Here is a 19,123-nt window from a genome sequence, read left to right on the forward strand (position 1 = left end):
CTCCAAAGGCCCAGGTGCAGGGAGCCCAGGCCAAGCAGCCTGTGGAAGAAGCCACTTGCCGTGCCACCCCGGGAACAGGACTGCAGGCCCCGGCCCTTCCCACCTCCTCCTCCTCCTCCTCCTCCTCCTCCTCCCCCCCGCCCCGCCCCCACAGGGCACAGGGCTCAGAGACACCTCAGACTCTTGCTACCCAAAGTGCAAAGGGCATCAGTTGCTCCTCCAACCCCCCCCCCCTGGCCGAGCAGACCGCGTTGTCCAGCCAGCCCCCGGGCCTCCCTGGGGTGCCCAGCACAAAAGTGCAGACACCCACCGGACCCTCAGTCTCAGTTTTCGGAGGTTTTTGCCACTCTAAGGACCCGCAGGCCAGCTGGGCCTTCGGGCAGGACAGAGAGCCCCGGAATCCGACGTGGAGAGCTGCGTGTACGTCCCCATCAGGAGGCGGTCCCCACCTCCGCGGCTCTCCCCTTGCGGGGAGCCGCAGCCCAGCCGGCAGCCGCAGGGCCTCAGGGAAGACACCAGGCTGGGCCCCCGCGGCACAGCGGGGGCACGTCCCCCGCACTCACGCGACTTAGGGACGGCTGCTGGAGACTGCTGCGGCCACCCTGCTGCCGGGTTTCTGGAGGGCTTCCTGAAAGCAGCATCCACACCAAGCCCTTGGAAGGCCCAGGCGACGGAGGAGCCGGTCAGGCAGGGGCCGAGGACGGTGAGAGGCCGGGCGGGAAGGAGCGTGTCAGGCAGGGGCAGAGGACGGTGACCGGCCGGGCGGGGAGGAGCCGGTCAGGCGGGGGCCCAGGACAGTGACGGGCCTGGCCGGGGAGGAGTGCGTCAGGCAGGGGCAGAGGAGACGGGCTGGGTAAGGGTTAGGGTTACAGTTAGGGCACAATTCACAATCCCAAAGACGTGGAAGCGACCCGAGTGCCCATCCATCCAGGAGTGCATCAATAAAATGTGGCGCGTGGACACCACGGAGTGCCATTCGGCTGTGAGGAGCAGCGGTGAGAGGGCGCCTCTCGTGTTCTCCTGGCCAGAGCTGGAACCCGTTCCAGTAGGCCAGGTATCCCAAGAATGGACACACGAGCACCACGTGAGCGCGCTCACCAGCAAATTGGTACGAACGGATGGACGCCTAAGTGGACAGAGAGGAATCACCTTCATCGGGTGGGTGTCGGGCGGGCGGGTGGGGGGAGGGGAGGGGCATACACATCCATTAGGCATGGGGTGGGTGCGCACCGACTGGGGGATGGGCGCACTTGAAGCTCTGACCCGAGGGGGGAGGCTTGGAGAGGGCAAGGCACCCGACCTTAACATTGGTACCCCCACAATACGCTGGAACAACATGAGAGGTATATGAATAAGAACACAGGGGGGGCCGGGCGCGGTGGCTCACGCCTGTAATCCTAGCTCTCTGGGAGGCCGAGGCGGGCGGATTGCTCCAGGTCAGGAGTTCGAAACCAGCCTGAGCAAGAGCGAGACCCCGTCTCTACTAAAAATAGAAAGAAATTAATTGGCCAACTAATATATATAGAAAAACACAGCCGGGCGTGGTGGTGCATGCCTGTAGTCCCAACTACTCGGGAGGCTGAGGCAGCAGGATTGCTTGAGCCCGGAGATTGAGGTTGCTGTGAGCTAGGCTGACGCCATGGCACTCACTCTAGCCTGGGCAGCAAAACGAGACTCTGTCTCAAAAAAAAAAAAAAAAAAGAACACAGGGGGGAGGGCGGCACGGGCAACACATGTCACCTGAATACTTGTACTCCCATCATCTGCTTCAAAAGAGAGAGAAAAGAAAATGCAATCCTAGAGGTAAGAGACACTTTTTAAAAATAATGAATCCGAAGAGAAAAGTAAAAGGAGGCCTGTGGAGCAGGTCTGGGTGTGACTCCGGATCCCCCAACATCAGGTGCCACCACCAAAGATTCCTGCGTGTAGCCCATAGAACCCCAAAAGCAACGGGACGAGTTCTGGTCACATACTCCCTCAAAATGACATCCTGGCCTTCTTCTGGAACTCCCTCCCCTCTCAGACTCTCAAGGTTTCCTCCAGCGTGTCGGTTCCCACAGAGCAGACCTTTGGTCTGAGACCTGACAGTCCAGATGCCACGCATGCTGCCGCGTGGCCGCGGTGTCGCGGCTTGGGACAAGAGGAGGCCCCCCGGTGCGGGCTGGGGCGCCAGGCACCGCGCGGGCGCTGAGGGTGGGGGTGACCCCCACCCCGGGCCGCCGCCTCGCTCCCAGAAAGGGGACAGAACAAGAGGCAAGAAAAAAAAAAAAAAAAAGCAGCAGCCTGTGGCACCCGGTATTCCCAGGCGGTCTCCCATCCAAGTACTAACCAGGCCCGACCCTGCTTAGCTTCCGAGACCAGACGAGATCGGGCGCGTTCAGGGTGGTGTGGCCCTAGACGGCGGAGGGCGCCCCTGCCCCGCTCGAGAAGCCGAGCCTCTCTGGGCTTCCCCGCCGCCGCCTCCCGCCCCAGGCCCCGCGCCGGGCCGGGCCGGGCCGGGCCGGTTGAGTTCGCCGGCCGGGTCCCGCGGGCTCCCAGCGACGGGGGTGATGGGCGGGGCGGGGCGGGGCGGGGCGGGGTGGGGGGCTGTCTCTCTATACACACACACACACACTCACACTCACTCACACTCACACAAGATGCGCCTCCACGGCTGGACTCGCCAAGGTGGAGCCCTCCCAGCCCCCCTCGTCTCCTCGCCCGGCCTCCTTCACCTACCCGCTGCCCACCCCCAGCGCGTCGCTGCCGCTGACTGCGCACGCGCGGGACGCTCGCCCTTTGACCCCAGCCAGGGGCCGCCCTCCCCCACAACCCCTTTCAGCTGTGCCCCCCCCCTCGCCCTGTGGGTGGGCTGCCGCCTATTCCCCCGGGCCAGGGCTGGGGCACAGCCAGTGTATGGGGCGTCTCTCTCTGGGGATGTGTCCCATGGGTGGGGTGGGGTGGCGTGGTTTGGGGGGTGCTGAAGAAATCAGTCCCCTCCATCTCCTACCTCTGGAAAACGCCCAAGCCCGTGGAGAACTGCCGGCACCGCTTCGTGGGGGCCGGGACCCTCCTCCGTGTCCTCCTGTGGCCCAGTCCAAGGGGCCTGGGCCTGGCCGGGGCTGCATTGGACCCCGACCACCCTGGCGTGTGGACTCGCTAAAAATCGGCCATTAGATATTGGATTCCAGCTTCCTGGAGGTCATTTCACTAATGAGTGCACCGGAAAGAGTTTCCTAATCCATCTGTGAGGGTGGCAACTGAAAGAGAATTTTAAAGCTGACAGAATAGGCGAGGGAAGGCATAGGAGATTTCCACACCCAGCAAGGAAGACTTTCCCGAAATGGAAGAAAGAAACGAGCAAACAGAGACACCGGTAGCCCGCCCGGAAAAGAGTCTGCCCCTGAGAGAAAGCACCCTGACCAGGTTCACCCGTGGGTGGGTGGCGAGCCAGCGGCATTCAGAAGAGCGAGGCCCGCAGTCTGTGCGGAAGACACCTGCGCTCGGGTGTGTGTGGTGGCGCGATTCACAAGCAGCTCTAGATGTTAAACCAAGGAGAAGCCAGGGAGTTCCCAACGCCCCAGGTGTCCTCAGCCCACGACTGGCTGCTGTGGGAATGCGAAGCCCGGCTCCTTGTCTCAGAGCGGGGTTCCCAGGAGGATCAGGCTGAAGCTGGGACTTGGCCTCAAAGTGTCCCCTCGCATGGCCACCCCCTTCCCCTTCCTGCTCCTCTACTCCTGGTGCCCCTCCATCCAGGGGCCAGACCTTAAAGAGTCACCCCAAGAGAATCCTGGTCCCAAAGGAGCCTTCTGGGGGACCGGTGCTGAGAGAGGTTGTGGGCATGGCCCGCTGGGGCTCTGCCCGACCCAGGGCTGAGAGATGCCACCTCCCAGCTCTGGGTCCCTGCAGGAAGTGTTGGCAAGCACAGGGCCGGTCCTCCAAAGGCCCAGGTGCAGGGAGCCCAGGCCAAGCAGCCTGTGGAAGAAGCCACTTGCCGTGCCACCCCGGGAACAGGACTGCAGGCCCCGGCCCTTCCCACCTCCTCCTCCTCCTCCTCCTCCTCCTCCTCCCCCCCGCCCCGCCCCCACAGGGCACAGGGCTCAGAGACACCTCAGACTCTTGCTACCCAAAGTGCAAAGGGCATCAGTTGCTCCTCCAACCCCCCCCCCCTGGCCGAGCAGACCGCGTTGTCCAGCCAGCCCCCGGGCCTCCCTGGGGTGCCCAGCACAAAAGTGCAGACACCCACCGGACCCTCAGTCTCAGTTTTCGGAGGTTTTTGCCACTCTAAGGACCCGCAGGCCAGCTGGGCCTTCGGGCAGGACAGAGAGCCCCGGAATCCGACGTGGAGAGCTGCGTGTACGTCCCCATCAGGAGGCGGTCCCCACCTCCGCGGCTCTCCCCTTGCGGGGAGCCGCAGCCCAGCCGGCAGCCGCAGGGCCTCAGGGAAGACACCAGGCTGGGCCCCCGCGGCACAGCGGGGGCACGTCCCCCGCACTCACGCGACTTAGGGACGGCTGCTGGAGACTGCTGCGGCCACCCTGCTGCCGGGTTTCTGGAGGGCTTCCTGAAAGCAGCATCCACACCAAGCCCTTGGAAGGCCCAGGCGACGGAGGAGCCGGTCAGGCAGGGGCCGAGGACGGTGAGAGGCCGGGCGGGAAGGAGCGTGTCAGGCAGGGGCAGAGGACGGTGACCGGCCGGGCGGGGAGGAGCCGGTCAGGCGGGGGCCCAGGACAGTGACGGGCCTGGCCGGGGAGGAGTGCGTCAGGCAGGGGCAGAGGAGACGGGCTGGGTAAGGGTTAGGGTTACAGTTAGGGCACAATTCACAATCCCAAAGACGTGGAAGCGACCCGAGTGCCCATCCATCCAGGAGTGCATCAATAAAATGTGGCGCGTGGACACCACGGAGTGCCATTCGGCTGTGAGGAGCAGCGGTGAGAGGGCGCCTCTCGTGTTCTCCTGGCCAGAGCTGGAACCCGTTCCAGTAGGCCAGGTATCCCAAGAATGGACACACGAGCACCACGTGAGCGCGCTCACCAGCAAATTGGTACGAACGGATGGACGCCTAAGTGGACAGAGAGGAATCACCTTCATCGGGTGGGTGTCGGGCGGGCGGGTGGGGGGAGGGGAGGGGCATACACATCCATTAGGCATGGGGTGGGTGCGCACCGACTGGGGGATGGGCGCACTTGAAGCTCTGACCCGAGGGGGGAGGCTTGGAGAGGGCAAGGCACCCGACCTTAACATTGGTACCCCCACAATACGCTGGAACAACATGAGAGGTATATGAATAAGAACACAGGGGGGGCCGGGCGCGGTGGCTCACGCCTGTAATCCTAGCTCTCTGGGAGGCCGAGGCGGGCGGATTGCTCCAGGTCAGGAGTTCGAAACCAGCCTGAGCAAGAGCGAGACCCCGTCTCTACTAAAAATAGAAAGAAATTAATTGGCCAACTAATATATATAGAAAAACACAGCCGGGCGTGGTGGTGCATGCCTGTAGTCCCAACTACTCGGGAGGCTGAGGCAGCAGGATTGCTTGAGCCCGGAGATTGAGGTTGCTGTGAGCTAGGCTGACGCCATGGCACTCACTCTAGCCTGGGCAGCAAAACGAGACTCTGTCTCAAAAAAAAAAAAAAAAAAGAACACAGGGGGGAGGGCGGCACGGGCAACACATGTCACCTGAATACTTGTACTCCCATCATCTGCTTCAAAAGAGAGAGAAAAGAAAATGCAATCCTAGAGGTAAGAGACACTTTTTAAAAATAATGAATCCGAAGAGAAAAGTAAAAGGAGGCCTGTGGAGCAGGTCTGGGTGTGACTCCGGATCCCCCAACATCAGGTGCCACCACCAAAGATTCCTGCGTGTAGCCCATAGAACCCCAAAAGCAACGGGACGAGTTCTGGTCACATACTCCCTCAAAATGACATCCTGGCCTTCTTCTGGAACTCCCTCCCCTCTCAGACTCTCAAGGTTTCCTCCAGCGTGTCGGTTCCCACAGAGCAGACCTTTGGTCTGAGACCTGACAGTCCAGATGCCACGCATGCTGCCGCGTGGCCGCGGTGTCGCGGCTTGGGACAAGAGGAGGCCCCCCGGTGCGGGCTGGGGCGCCAGGCACCGCGCGGGCGCTGAGGGTGGGGGTGACCCCCACCCCGGGCCGCCGCCTCGCTCCCAGAAAGGGGACAGAACAAGAGGCAAGAAAAAAAAAAAAAAAAAAGCAGCAGCCTGTGGCACCCGGTATTCCCAGGCGGTCTCCCATCCAAGTACTAACCAGGCCCGACCCTGCTTAGCTTCCGAGACCAGACGAGATCGGGCGCGTTCAGGGTGGTGTGGCCCTAGACGGCGGAGGGCGCCCCTGCCCCGCTCGAGAAGCCGAGCCTCTCTGGGCTTCCCCGCCGCCGCCTCCCGCCCCAGGCCCCGCGCCGGGCCGGGCCGGGCCGGGCCGGTTGAGTTCGCCGGCCGGGTCCCGCGGGCTCCCAGCGACGGGGGTGATGGGCGGGGCGGGGCGGGGCGGGGCGGGGTGGGGGGCTGTCTCTCTATACACACACACACACACTCACACTCACTCACACTCACACAAGATGCGCCTCCACGGCTGGACTCGCCAAGGTGGAGCCCTCCCAGCCCCCCTCGTCTCCTCGCCCGGCCTCCTTCACCTACCCGCTGCCCACCCCCAGCGCGTCGCTGCCGCTGACTGCGCACGCGCGGGACGCTCGCCCTTTGACCCCAGCCAGGGGCCGCCCTCCCCCACAACCCCTTTCAGCTGTGCCCCCCCCTCGCCCTGTGGGTGGGCTGCCGCCTATTCCCCCGGGCCAGGGCTGGGGCACAGCCAGTGTATGGGGCGTCTCTCTCTGGGGATGTGTCCCATGGGTGGGGTGGGGTGGCGTGGTTTGGGGGGTGCTGAAGAAATCAGTCCCCTCCATCTCCTACCTCTGGAAAACGCCCAAGCCCGTGGAGAACTGCCGGCACCGCTTCGTGGGGGCCGGGACCCTCCTCCGTGTCCTCCTGTGGCCCAGTCCAAGGGGCCTGGGCCTGGCCGGGGCTGCATTGGACCCCGACCACCCTGGCGTGTGGACTCGCTAAAAATCGGCCATTAGATATTGGATTCCAGCTTCCTGGAGGTCATTTCACTAATGAGTGCACCGGAAAGAGTTTCCTAATCCATCTGTGAGGGTGGCAACTGAAAGAGAATTTTAAAGCTGACAGAATAGGCGAGGGAAGGCATAGGAGATTTCCACACCCAGCAAGGAAGACTTTCCCGAAATGGAAGAAAGAAACGAGCAGAGACACCGGTAGCCCGCCCGGAAAAGAGTCTGCCCCTGAGAGAAAGCACCCTGACCAGGTTCACCCGTGGGTGGGTGGCGAGCCAGCGGCATTCAGAAGAGCGAGGCCCGCAGTCTGTGCGGAAGACACCTGCGCTCGGGTGTGTGTGGCGGCGCGATTCACAAGCAGCTCTAGATGTTAAACCAAGGAGAAGCCAGGGAGTTCCCAACGCCCCAGGTGTCCTCAGCCCACGACTGGCTGCTGTGGGAATGCGAAGCCCGGCTCCTTGTCTCAGAGCGGGGTTCCCAGGAGGATCAGGCTGAAGCTGGGACTTGGCCTCAAAGTGTCCCCTCGCATGGCCACCCCCTTCCCCTTCCTGCTCCTCTACTCCTGGTGCCCCTCCATCCAGGGGCCAGACCTTAAAGAGTCACCGCAAGAGAATCCTGGTCCCAAAGGAGCCTTCTGGGGGACCGGTGCTGAGAGAGGTTGTGGGCATGGCCCGCTGGGGCTCTGCCCGACCCAGGGCTGAGAGATGCCACCTCCCAGCTCTGGGTCCCTGCAGGAAGTGTTGGCAAGCACAGGGCCGGTCCTCCAAAGGCCCAGGTGCAGGGAGCCCAGGCCAAGCAGCCTGTGGAAGAAGCCACTTGCCGTGCCACCCCGGGAACAGGACTGCAGGCCCCGGCCCTTCCCACCTCCTCCTCCTCCTCCTCCTCCTCCTCCCCCCCGCCCCGCCCCCACAGGGCACAGGGCTCAGAGACACCTCAGACTCTTGCTACCCAAAGTGCAAAGGGCATCAGTTGCTCCTCCAACCCCCCCCCCTGGCCGAGCAGACCGCGTTGTCCAGCCAGCCCCCGGGCCTCCCTGGGGTGCCCAGCACAAAAGTGCAGACACCCACCGGACCCTCAGTCTCAGTTTTCGGAGGTTTTTGCCACTCTAAGGACCCGCAGGCCAGCTGGGCCTTCGGGCAGGACAGAGAGCCCCGGAATCCGACGTGGAGAGCTGCGTGTACGTCCCCATCAGGAGGCGGTCCCCACCTCCGCGGCTCTCCCCTTGCGGGGAGCCGCAGCCCAGCCGGCAGCCGCAGGGCCTCAGGGAAGACACCAGGCTGGGCCCCCGCGGCACAGCGGGGGCACGTCCCCCGCACTCACGCGACTTAGGGACGGCTGCTGGAGACTGCTGCGGCCACCCTGCTGCCGGGTTTCTGGAGGGCTTCCTGGAAGCAGCATCCACACCAAGCCCTTGGAAGGCCCAGGCGACGGAGGAGCCGGTCAGGCAGGGGCCGAGGACGGTGAGAGGCCGGGCGGGAAGGAGCGTGTCAGGCAGGGGCAGAGGACGGTGACCGGCCGGGCGGGGAGGAGCCGGTCAGGCGGGGGCCCAGGACAGTGACGGGCCTGGCCGGGGAGGAGTGCGTCAGGCAGGGGCAGAGGAGACGGGCTGGGTAAGGGTTAGGGTTACAGTTAGGGCACAATTCACAATCCCAAAGACGTGGAAGCGACCCGAGTGCCCATCCATCCAGGAGTGCATCAATAAAATGTGGCGCGTGGACACCACGGAGTGCCATTCGGCTGTGAGGAGCAGCGGTGAGAGGGCGCCTCTCGTGTTCTCCTGGCCAGAGCTGGAACCCGTTCCAGTAGGCCAGGTATCCCAAGAATGGACACACGAGCACCACGTGAGCGCGCTCACCAGCAAATTGGTACGAACGGATGGACGCCTAAGTGGACAGAGAGGAATCACCTTCATCGGGTGGGTGTCGGGCGGGCGGGTGGGGGGAGGGGAGGGGCATACACATCCATTAGGCATGGGGTGGGTGCGCACCGACTGGGGGATGGGCGCACTTGAAGCTCTGACCCGAGGGGGGAGGCTTGGAGAGGGCAAGGCACCCGACCTTAACATTGGTACCCCCACAATACGCTGGAACAACATGAGAGGTATATGAATAAGAACACAGGGGGGGCCGGGCGCGGTGGCTCACGCCTGTAATCCTAGCTCTCTGGGAGGCCGAGGCGGGCGGATTGCTCCAGGTCAGGAGTTCGAAACCAGCCTGAGCAAGAGCGAGACCCCGTCTCTACTAAAAATAGAAAGAAATTAATTGGCCAACTAATATATATAGAAAAACACAGCCGGGCGTGGTGGTGCATGCCTGTAGTCCCAACTACTCGGGAGGCTGAGGCAGCAGGATTGCTTGAGCCCGGAGATTGAGGTTGCTGTGAGCTAGGCTGACGCCATGGCACTCACTCTAGCCTGGGCAGCAAAACGAGACTCTGTCTCAAAAAAAAAAAAAAAAAAAGAACACAGGGGGGAGGGCGGCACGGGCAACACATGTCACCTGAATACTTGTACTCCCATCATCTGCTTGAAAAGAGAGAGAAAAGAAAATGCAATCCTAGAGGTAAGAGACACTTTTTAAAAATAATGAATCCGAAGAGAAAAGTAAAAGGAGGCCTGTGGAGCAGGTCTGGGTGTGACTCCGGATCCCCCAACATCAGGTGCCACCACCAAAGATTCCTGCGTGTAGCCCATAGAACCCCAAAAGCAACGGGACGAGTTCTGGTCACATACTCCCTCAAAATGACATCCTGGCCTTCTTCTGGAACTCCCTCCCCTCTCAGACTCTCAAGGTTTCCTCCAGCGTGTCGGTTCCCACAGAGCAGACCTTTGGTCTGAGACCTGACAGTCCAGATGCCACGCATGCTGCCGCGTGGCCGCGGTGTCGCGGCTTGGGACAAGAGGAGGCCCCCCGGTGCGGGCTGGGGCGCCAGGCACCGCGCGGGCGCTGAGGGTGGGGGTGACCCCCACCCCGGGCCGCCGCCTCGCTCCCAGAAAGGGGACAGAACAAGAGGCAAGAAAAAAAAAAAAAAAAAGCAGCAGCCTGTGGCACCCGGTATTCCCAGGCGGTCTCCCATCCAAGTACTAACCAGGCCCGACCCTGCTTAGCTTCCGAGACCAGACGAGATCGGGGGCGTTCAGGGTGGTGTGGCCCTAGACGGCGGAGGGCGCCCCTGCCCCGCTCGAGAAGCCGAGCCTCTCTGGGCTTCCCCGCCGCCGCCTCCCGCCCCAGGCCCCGCGCCGGGCCGGGCCGGGCCGGGCCGGTTGAGTTCGCCGGCCGGGTCCCGCGGGCTCCCAGCGACGGGGGTGATGGGCGGGGCGGGGCGGGGCGGGGCGGGGTGGGGGGCTGTCTCTCTATACACACACACACACACTCACACTCACTCACACTCACACAAGATGCGCCTCCACGGCTGGACTCGCCAAGGTGGAGCCCTCCCAGCCCCCCTCGTCTCCTCGCCCGGCCTCCTTCACCTACCCGCTGCCCACCCCCAGCGCGTCGCTGCCGCTGACTGCGCACGCGCGGGACGCTCGCCCTTTGACCCCAGCCAGGGGCCGCCCTCCCCCACAACCCCTTTCAGCTGTGCCCCCCCCTCGCCCTGTGGGTGGGCTGCCGCCTATTCCCCCGGGCCAGGGCTGGGGCACAGCCAGTGTATGGGGCGTCTCTCTCTGGGGATGTGTCCCATGGGTGGGGTGGGGTGGCGTGGTTTGGGGGGTGCTGAAGAAATCAGTCCCCTCCATCTCCTACCTCTGGAAAACGCCCAAGCCCGTGGAGAACTGCCGGCACCGCTTCGTGGGGGCCGGGACCCTCCTCCGTGTCCTCCTGTGGCCCAGTCCAAGGGGCCTGGGCCTGGCCGGGGCTGCATTGGACCCCGACCACCCTGGCGTGTGGACTCGCTAAAAATCGGCCATTAGATATTGGATTCCAGCTTCCTGGAGGTCATTTCACTAATGAGTGCACCGGAAAGAGTTTCCTAATCCATCTGTGAGGGTGGCAACTGAAAGAGAATTTTAAAGCTGACAGAATAGGCGAGGGAAGGCATAGGAGATTTCCACACCCAGCAAGGAAGACTTTCCCGAAATGGAAGAAAGAAACGAGCAAACAGAGACACCGGTAGCCCGCCCGGAAAAGAGTCTGCCCCTGAGAGAAAGCACCCTGACCAGGTTCACCCGTGGGTGGGTGGCGAGCCAGCGGCATTCAGAAGAGCGAGGCCCGCAGTCTGTGCGGAAGACACCTGCGCTCGGGTGTGTGTGGTGGCGCGATTCACAAGCAGCTCTAGATGTTAAACCAAGGAGAAGCCAGGGAGTTCCCAACGCCCCAGGTGTCCTCAGCCCACGACTGGCTGCTGTGGGAATGCGAAGCCCGGCTCCTTGTCTCAGAGCGGGGTTCCCAGGAGGATCAGGCTGAAGCTGGGACTTGGCCTCAAAGTGTCCCCTCGCATGGCCACCCCCTTCCCCTTCCTGCTCCTCTACTCCTGGTGCCCCTCCATCCAGGGGCCAGACCTTAAAGAGTCACCCCAAGAGAATCCTGGTCCCAAAGGAGCCTTCTGGGGGACCGGTGCTGAGAGAGGTTGTGGGCATGGCCCGCTGGGGCTCTGCCCGACCCAGGGCTGAGAGATGCCACCTCCCAGCTCTGGGTCCCTGCAGGAAGTGTTGGCAAGCACAGGGCCGGTCCTCCAAAGGCCCAGGTGCAGGGAGCCCAGGCCAAGCAGCCTGTGGAAGAAGCCACTTGCCGTGCCACCCCGGGAACAGGACTGCAGGCCCCGGCCCTTCCCACCTCCTCCTCCTCCTCCTCCTCCTCCTCCTCCCCCCCGCCCCGCCCCCACAGGGCACAGGGCTCAGAGACACCTCAGACTCTTGCTACCCAAAGTGCAAAGGGCATCAGTTGCTCCTCCAACCCCCCCCCCCTGGCCGAGCAGACCGCGTTGTCCAGCCAGCCCCCGGGCCTCCCTGGGGTGCCCAGCACAAAAGTGCAGACACCCACCGGACCCTCAGTCTCAGTTTTCGGAGGTTTTTGCCACTCTAAGGACCCGCAGGCCAGCTGGGCCTTCGGGCAGGACAGAGAGCCCCGGAATCCGACGTGGAGAGCTGCGTGTACGTCCCCATCAGGAGGCGGTCCCCACCTCCGCGGCTCTCCCCTTGCGGGGAGCCGCAGCCCAGCCGGCAGCCGCAGGGCCTCAGGGAAGACACCAGGCTGGGCCCCCGCGGCACAGCGGGGGCACGTCCCCCGCACTCACGCGACTTAGGGACGGCTGCTGGAGACTGCTGCGGCCACCCTGCTGCCGGGTTTCTGGAGGGCTTCCTGAAAGCAGCATCCACACCAAGCCCTTGGAAGGCCCAGGCGACGGAGGAGCCGGTCAGGCAGGGGCCGAGGACGGTGAGAGGCCGGGCGGGAAGGAGCGTGTCAGGCAGGGGCAGAGGACGGTGACCGGCCGGGCGGGGAGGAGCCGGTCAGGCGGGGGCCCAGGACAGTGACGGGCCTGGCCGGGGAGGAGTGCGTCAGGCAGGGGCAGAGGAGACGGGCTGGGTAAGGGTTAGGGTTACAGTTAGGGCACAATTCACAATCCCAAAGACGTGGAAGCGACCCGAGTGCCCATCCATCCAGGAGTGCATCAATAAAATGTGGCGCGTGGACACCACGGAGTGCCATTCGGCTGTGAGGAGCAGCGGTGAGAGGGCGCCTCTCGTGTTCTCCTGGCCAGAGCTGGAACCCGTTCCAGTAGGCCAGGTATCCCAAGAATGGACACACGAGCACCACGTGAGCGCGCTCACCAGCAAATTGGTACGAACGGATGGACGCCTAAGTGGACAGAGAGGAATCACCTTCATCGGGTGGGTGTCGGGCGGGCGGGTGGGGGGAGGGGAGGGGCATACACATCCATTAGGCATGGGGTGGGTGCGCACCGACTGGGGGATGGGCGCACTTGAAGCTCTGACCCGAGGGGGGAGGCTTGGAGAGGGCAAGGCACCCGACCTTAACATTGGTACCCCCACAATACGCTGGAACAACATGAGAGGTATATGAATAAGAACACAGGGGGGGCCGGGCGCGGTGGCTCACGCCTGTAATCCTAGCTCTCTGGGAGGCCGAGGCGGGCGGATTGCTCCAGGTCAGGAGTTCGAAACCAGCCTGAGCAAGAGCGAGACCCCGTCTCTACTAAAAATAGAAAGAAATTAATTGGCCAACTAATATATATAGAAAAACACAGCCGGGCGTGGTGGTGCATGCCTGTAGTCCCAACTACTCGGGAGGCTGAGGCAGCAGGATTGCTTGAGCCCGGAGATTGAGGTTGCTGTGAGCTAGGCTGACGCCATGGCACTCACTCTAGCCTGGGCAGCAAAACGAGACTCTGTCTCAAAAAAAAAAAAAAAAAAGAACACAGGGGGGAGGGCGGCACGGGCAACACATGTCACCTGAATACTTGTACTCCCATCATCTGCTTCAAAAGAGAGAGAAAAGAAAATGCAATCCTAGAGGTAAGAGACACTTTTTAAAAATAATGAATCCGAAGAGAAAAGTAAAAGGAGGCCTGTGGAGCAGGTCTGGGTGTGACTCCGGATCCCCCAACATCAGGTGCCACCACCAAAGATTCCTGCGTGTAGCCCATAGAACCCCAAAAGCAACGGGACGAGTTCTGGTCACATACTCCCTCAAAATGACATCCTGGCCTTCTTCTGGAACTCCCTCCCCTCTCAGACTCTCAAGGTTTCCTCCAGCGTGTCGGTTCCCACAGAGCAGACCTTTGGTCTGAGACCTGACAGTCCAGATGCCACGCATGCTGCCGCGTGGCCGCGGTGTCGCGGCTTGGGACAAGAGGAGGCCCCCCGGTGCGGGCTGGGGCGCCAGGCACCGCGCGGGCGCTGAGGGTGGGGGTGACCCCCACCCCGGGCCGCCGCCTCGCTCCCAGAAAGGGGACAGAACAAGAGGCAAGAAAAAAAAAAAAAAAAAAGCAGCAGCCTGTGGCACCCGGTATTCCCAGGCGGTCTCCCATCCAAGTACTAACCAGGCCCGACCCTGCTTAGCTTCCGAGACCAGACGAGATCGGGCGCGTTCAGGGTGGTGTGGCCCTAGACGGCGGAGGGCGCCCCTGCCCCGCTCGAGAAGCCGAGCCTCTCTGGGCTTCCCCGCCGCCGCCTCCCGCCCCAGGCCCCGCGCCGGGCCGGGCCGGGCCGGGCCGGTTGAGTTCGCCGGCCGGGTCCCGCGGGCTCCCAGCGACGGGGGTGATGGGCGGGGCGGGGCGGGGCGGGGCGGGGTGGGGGGCTGTCTCTCTATACACACACACACACACTCACACTCACTCACACTCACACAAGATGCGCCTCCACGGCTGGACTCGCCAAGGTGGAGCCCTCCCAGCCCCCCTCGTCTCCTCGCCCGGCCTCCTTCACCTACCCGCTGCCCACCCCCAGCGCGTCGCTGCCGCTGACTGCGCACGCGCGGGACGCTCGCCCTTTGACCCCAGCCAGGGGCCGCCCTCCCCCACAACCCCTTTCAGCTGTGCCCCCCCCTCGCCCTGTGGGTGGGCTGCCGCCTATTCCCCCGGGCCAGGGCTGGGGCACAGCCAGTGTATGGGGCGTCTCTCTCTGGGGATGTGTCCCATGGGTGGGGTGGGGTGGCGTGGTTTGGGGGGTGCTGAAGAAATCAGTCCCCTCCATCTCCTACCTCTGGAAAACGCCCAAGCCCGTGGAGAACTGCCGGCACCGCTTCGTGGGGGCCGGGACCCTCCTCCGTGTCCTCCTGTGGCCCAGTCCAAGGGGCCTGGGCCTGGCCAGGGCTGCATTGGACCCCGACCACCCTGGCGTGTGGACTCGCTAAAAATCGGCCATTAGATATTGGATTCCAGCTTCCTGGAGGTCATTTCACTAATGAGTGCACCGGAAAGAGTTTCCTAATCCATCTGTGAGGGTGGCAACTGAAAGAGAATTTTAAAGCTGACAGAATAGGCGAGGGAAGGCATAGGAGATTTCCACACCCAGCAAGGAAGACTTTCCCGAAATGGAAGAAAGAAACGAGCAGAGACACCGGTAGCCCGCCCGGAAAAGAGTCTGCCCCTGAGAGAAAGCACCCTGACCAGGTTCACCCGTGGGTGGGTGGCGAGCCAGCGGCATTCAGAAGAGCGAGGCCCGCAGTCTGTGCGGAAGACACCTGCGCTCGGGTGTGTGTGGCGGCGCGATTCACAAGCAGCTCTAGATGTTAAACCAAGGAGAAGCCAGGGAGTTCCCAACGCCCCAGGTGTCCTCAGCCCACGACTGGCTGCTGTGGGAATGCGAAGCCCGGCTCCTTGTCTCAGAGCGGGGTTCCCAGGAGGATCAGGCTGAAGCTGGGACTTGGCCTCAAAGTGTCCCCTCGCATGGCCACCCCCTTCCCCTTCCTGCTCCTCTACTCCTGGTGCCCCTCCATCCAGGGGCCAGACCTTAAAGAGTCACCGCAAGAGAATCCTGGTCCCAAAGGAGCCTTCTGGGGGACCGGTGCTGAGAGAGGTTGTGGGCATGGCCCGCTGGGGCTCTGCCCGACCCAGGGCTGAGAGATGCCACCTCCCAGCTCTGGGTCCCTGCAGGAAGTGTTGGCAAGCACAGGGCCGGTCCTCCAAAGGCCCAGGTGCAGGGAGCCCAGGCCAAGCAGCCTGTGGAAGAAGCCACTTGCCGTGCCACCCCGGGAACAGGACTGCAGGCCCCGGCCCTTCCCACCTCCTCCTCCTCCTCCTCCTCCTCCTCCTCCCCCCCGCCCCGCCCCCACAGGGCACAGGGCTCAGAGACACCTCAGACTCTTGCTACCCAAAGTGCAAAGGGCATCAGTTGCTCCTCCAACCCCCCCCCCTGGCCGAGCAGACCGCGTTGTCCAGCCAGCCCCCGGGCCTCCCTGGGGTGCCCAGCACAAAAGTGCAGACACCCACCGGACCCTCAGTCTCAGTTTTCGGAGGTTTTTGCCACTCTAAGGACCCGCAGGCCAGCTGGGCCTTCGGGCAGGACAGAGAGCCCCGGAATCCGACGTGGAGAGCTGCGTGTACGTCCCCATCAGGAGGCGGTCCCCACCTCCGCGGCTCTCCCCTTGCGGGGAGCCGCAGCCCAGCCGGCAGCCGCAGGGCCTCAGGGAAGACACCAGGCTGGGCCCCCGCGGCACAGCGGGGGCACGTCCCCCGCACTCACGCGACTTAGGGACGGCTGCTGGAGACTGCTGCGGCCACCCTGCTGCCGGGTTTCTGGAGGGCTTCCTGGAAGCAGCATCCACACCAAGCCCTTGGAAGGCCCAGGCGACGGAGGAGCCGGTCAGGCAGGGGCCGAGGACGGTGAGAGGCCGGGCGGGAAGGAGCGTGTCAGGCAGGGGCAGAGGACGGTGACCGGCCGGGCGGGGAGGAGCCGGTCAGGCGGGGGCCCAGGACAGTGACGGGCCTGGCCGGGGAGGAGTGCGTCAGGCAGGGGCAGAGGAGACGGGCTGGGTAAGGGTTAGGGTTACAGTTAGGGCACAATTCACAATCCCAAAGACGTGGAAGCGACCCGAGTGCCCATCCATCCAGGAGTGCATCAATAAAATGTGGCGCGTGGACACCACGGAGTGCCATTCGGCTGTGAGGAGCAGCGGTGAGAGGGCGCCTCTCGTGTTCTCCTGGCCAGAGCTGGAACCCGTTCCAGTAGGCCAGGTATCCCAAGAATGGACACACGAGCACCACGTGAGCGCGCTCACCAGCAAATTGGTACGAACGGATGGACGCCTAAGTGGACAGAGAGGAATCACCTTCATCGGGTGGGTGTCGGGCGGGCGGGTGGGGGGAGGGGAGGGGCATACACATCCATTAGGCATGGGGTGGGTGCGCACCGACTGGGGGATGGGCGCACTTGAAGCTCTGACCCGAGGGGGGAGGCTTGGAGAGGGCAAGGCACCCGACCTTAACATTGGTACCCCCACAATACGCTGGAACAACATGAGAGGTATATGAATAAGAACACAGGGGGGGCCGGGCGCGGTGGCTCACGCCTGTAATCCTAGCTCTCTGGGAGGCCGAGGCGGGCGGATTGCTCCAGGTCAGGAGTTCGAAACCAGCCTGAGCAAGAGCGAGACCCCGTCTCTACTAAAAATAGAAAGAAATTAATTGGCCAACTAATATATATAGAAAAACACAGCCGGGCGTGGTGGTGCATGCCTGTAGTCCCAACTACTCGGGAGGCTGAGGCAGCAGGATTGCTTGAGCCCGGAGATTGAGGTTGCTGTGAGCTAGGCTGACGCCATGGCACTCACTCTAGCCTGGGCAGCAAAACGAGACTCTGTCTCAAAAAAAAAAAAAAAAAAAGAACACAGGGGGGAGGGCGGCACGGGCAACACATGTCACCTGAATACTTGTACTCCCATCATCTGCTTGAAAAGAGAGAGAAAAGAAAATGCAATCCTAGAGGTAAGAGACACTTTTTAAAAATAATGAATCCGAAGAGAAAAGTAAAAGGAGGCCTGTGGAGCAGGTCTGGGTGTGACTCCGGATCCCCCAACATCAGGTGCCACCACCAAAGATTCCTGCGTGTAGCCCATAGAACCCCAAAAGCAACGGGACGAGTTCTGGTCACATACTCCCTCAAAATGACATCCTGGCCTTCTTCTGGAACTCCCTCCCCTCTCAGACTCTCAAGGTTTCCTCCAGCGTGTCGGTTCCCACAGAGCAGACCTTTGGTCTGAGACCTGACAGTCCAGATGCCACGCATGCTGCCGCGTGGCCGCGGTGTCGCGGCTTGGGACAAGAGGAGGCCCCCCGGTGCGGGCTGGGGCGCCAGGCACCGCGCGGGCGCTGAGGGTGGGGGTGACCCCCACCCCGGGCCGCCGCCTCGCTCCCAGAAAGGGGACAGAACAAGAGGCAAGAAAAAAAAAAAAAAAAAGCAGCAGCCTGTGGCACCCGGTATTCCCAGGCGGTCTCCCATCCAAGTACTAACCAGGCCCGACCCTGCTTAGCTTCCGAGACCAGACGAGATCGGGGGCGTTCAGGGTGGTGTGGCCCTAGACGGCGGAGGGCGCCCCTGCCCCGCTCGAGAAGCCGAGCCTCTCTGGGCTTCCCCGCCGCCGCCTCCCGCCCCAGGCCCCGCGCCGGGCCGGGCCGGGCCGGGCCGGTTGAGTTCGCCGGCCGGGTCCCGCGGGCTCCCAGCGACGGGGGTGATGGGCGGGGCGGGGCGGGGCGGGGCGGGGTGGGGGGCTGTCTCTCTATACACACACACACACACTCACACTCACTCACACTCACACAAGATGCGCCTCCACGGCTGGACTCGCCAAGGTGGAGCCCTCCCAGCCCCCCTCGTCTCCTCGCCCGGCCTCCTTCACCTACCCGCTGCCCACCCCCAGCGCGTCGCTGCCGCTGACTGCGCACGCGCGGGACGCTCGCCCTTTGACCCCAGCCAGGGGCCGCCCTCCCCCACAACCCCTTTCAGCTGTGCCCCCCCCTCGCCCTGTGGGTGGGCTGCCGCCTATTCCCCCGGGCCAGGGCTGGGGCACAGCCAGTGTATGGGGCGTCTCTCTCTGGGGATGTGTCCCATGGGTGGGGTGGGGTGGCGTGGTTTGGGGGGTGCTGAAGAAATCAGTCCCCTCCATCTCCTACCTCTGGAAAACGCCCAAGCCCGTGGAGAACTGCCGGCACCGCTTCGTGGGGGCCGGGACCCTCCTCCGTGTCCTCCTGTGGCCCAGTCCAAGGGGCCTGGGCCTGGCCGGGGCTGCATTGGACCCCGACCACCCTGGCGTGTGGACTCGCTAAAAATCGGCCATTAGATATTGGATTCCAGCTTCCTGGAGGTCATTTCACTAATGAGTGCACCGGAAAGAGTTTCCTAATCCATCTGTGAGGGTGGCAACTGAAAGAGAATTTTAAAGCTGACAGAATAGGCGAGGGAAGGCATAGGAGATTTCCACACCCAGCAAGGAAGACTTTCCCGAAATGGAAGAAAGAAACGAGCAGAGACACCGGTAGCCCGCCCGGAAAAGAGTCTGCCCCTGAGAGAAAGCACCCTGACCAGGTTCACCCGTGGGTGGGTGGCGAGCCAGCGGCATTCAGAAGAGCGAGGCCCGCAGTCTGTGCGGAAGACACCTGC

At 63.2% G+C, this 19,123-nt stretch overlaps 5 non-coding genes across 5 annotated transcripts; all 5 read right to left on the reverse strand.

The window, feature by feature from the left end:
- Positions 1-2,280: 2,280 nt before the first annotated feature.
- Positions 2,281-2,399, reverse strand: LOC142866710 (5S ribosomal RNA). Its single transcript, XR_012916538.1, has one exon. It is a non-coding gene; the product is annotated as a 5S ribosomal RNA (ribosomal RNA).
- A 3,797-nt stretch (positions 2,400-6,196) lies between these two features.
- LOC142866711 (5S ribosomal RNA) lies at positions 6,197-6,315 on the reverse strand. Its single transcript, XR_012916539.1, has one exon. It is a non-coding gene; the product is annotated as a 5S ribosomal RNA (ribosomal RNA).
- A 3,788-nt stretch (positions 6,316-10,103) lies between these two features.
- LOC142866442 (5S ribosomal RNA) lies at positions 10,104-10,222 on the reverse strand. Its single transcript, XR_012916423.1, has one exon. It is a non-coding gene; the product is annotated as a 5S ribosomal RNA (ribosomal RNA).
- A 3,796-nt stretch (positions 10,223-14,018) lies between these two features.
- On the reverse strand, positions 14,019-14,137 carry LOC142866713 (5S ribosomal RNA). Its single transcript, XR_012916541.1, has one exon. It is a non-coding gene; the product is annotated as a 5S ribosomal RNA (ribosomal RNA).
- A 3,791-nt stretch (positions 14,138-17,928) lies between these two features.
- Positions 17,929-18,047, reverse strand: LOC142866444 (5S ribosomal RNA). Its single transcript, XR_012916425.1, has one exon. It is a non-coding gene; the product is annotated as a 5S ribosomal RNA (ribosomal RNA).
- Positions 18,048-19,123: the final 1,076 nt, after the last annotated feature.

Source organism: Microcebus murinus, unplaced genomic scaffold, assembly GCF_040939455.1.
Source record: "Microcebus murinus isolate Inina unplaced genomic scaffold, M.murinus_Inina_mat1.0 scaf006_hap2_Mmur4.0, whole genome shotgun sequence".
Taxonomy (NCBI): domain Eukaryota; kingdom Metazoa; phylum Chordata; class Mammalia; order Primates; family Cheirogaleidae; genus Microcebus; species Microcebus murinus.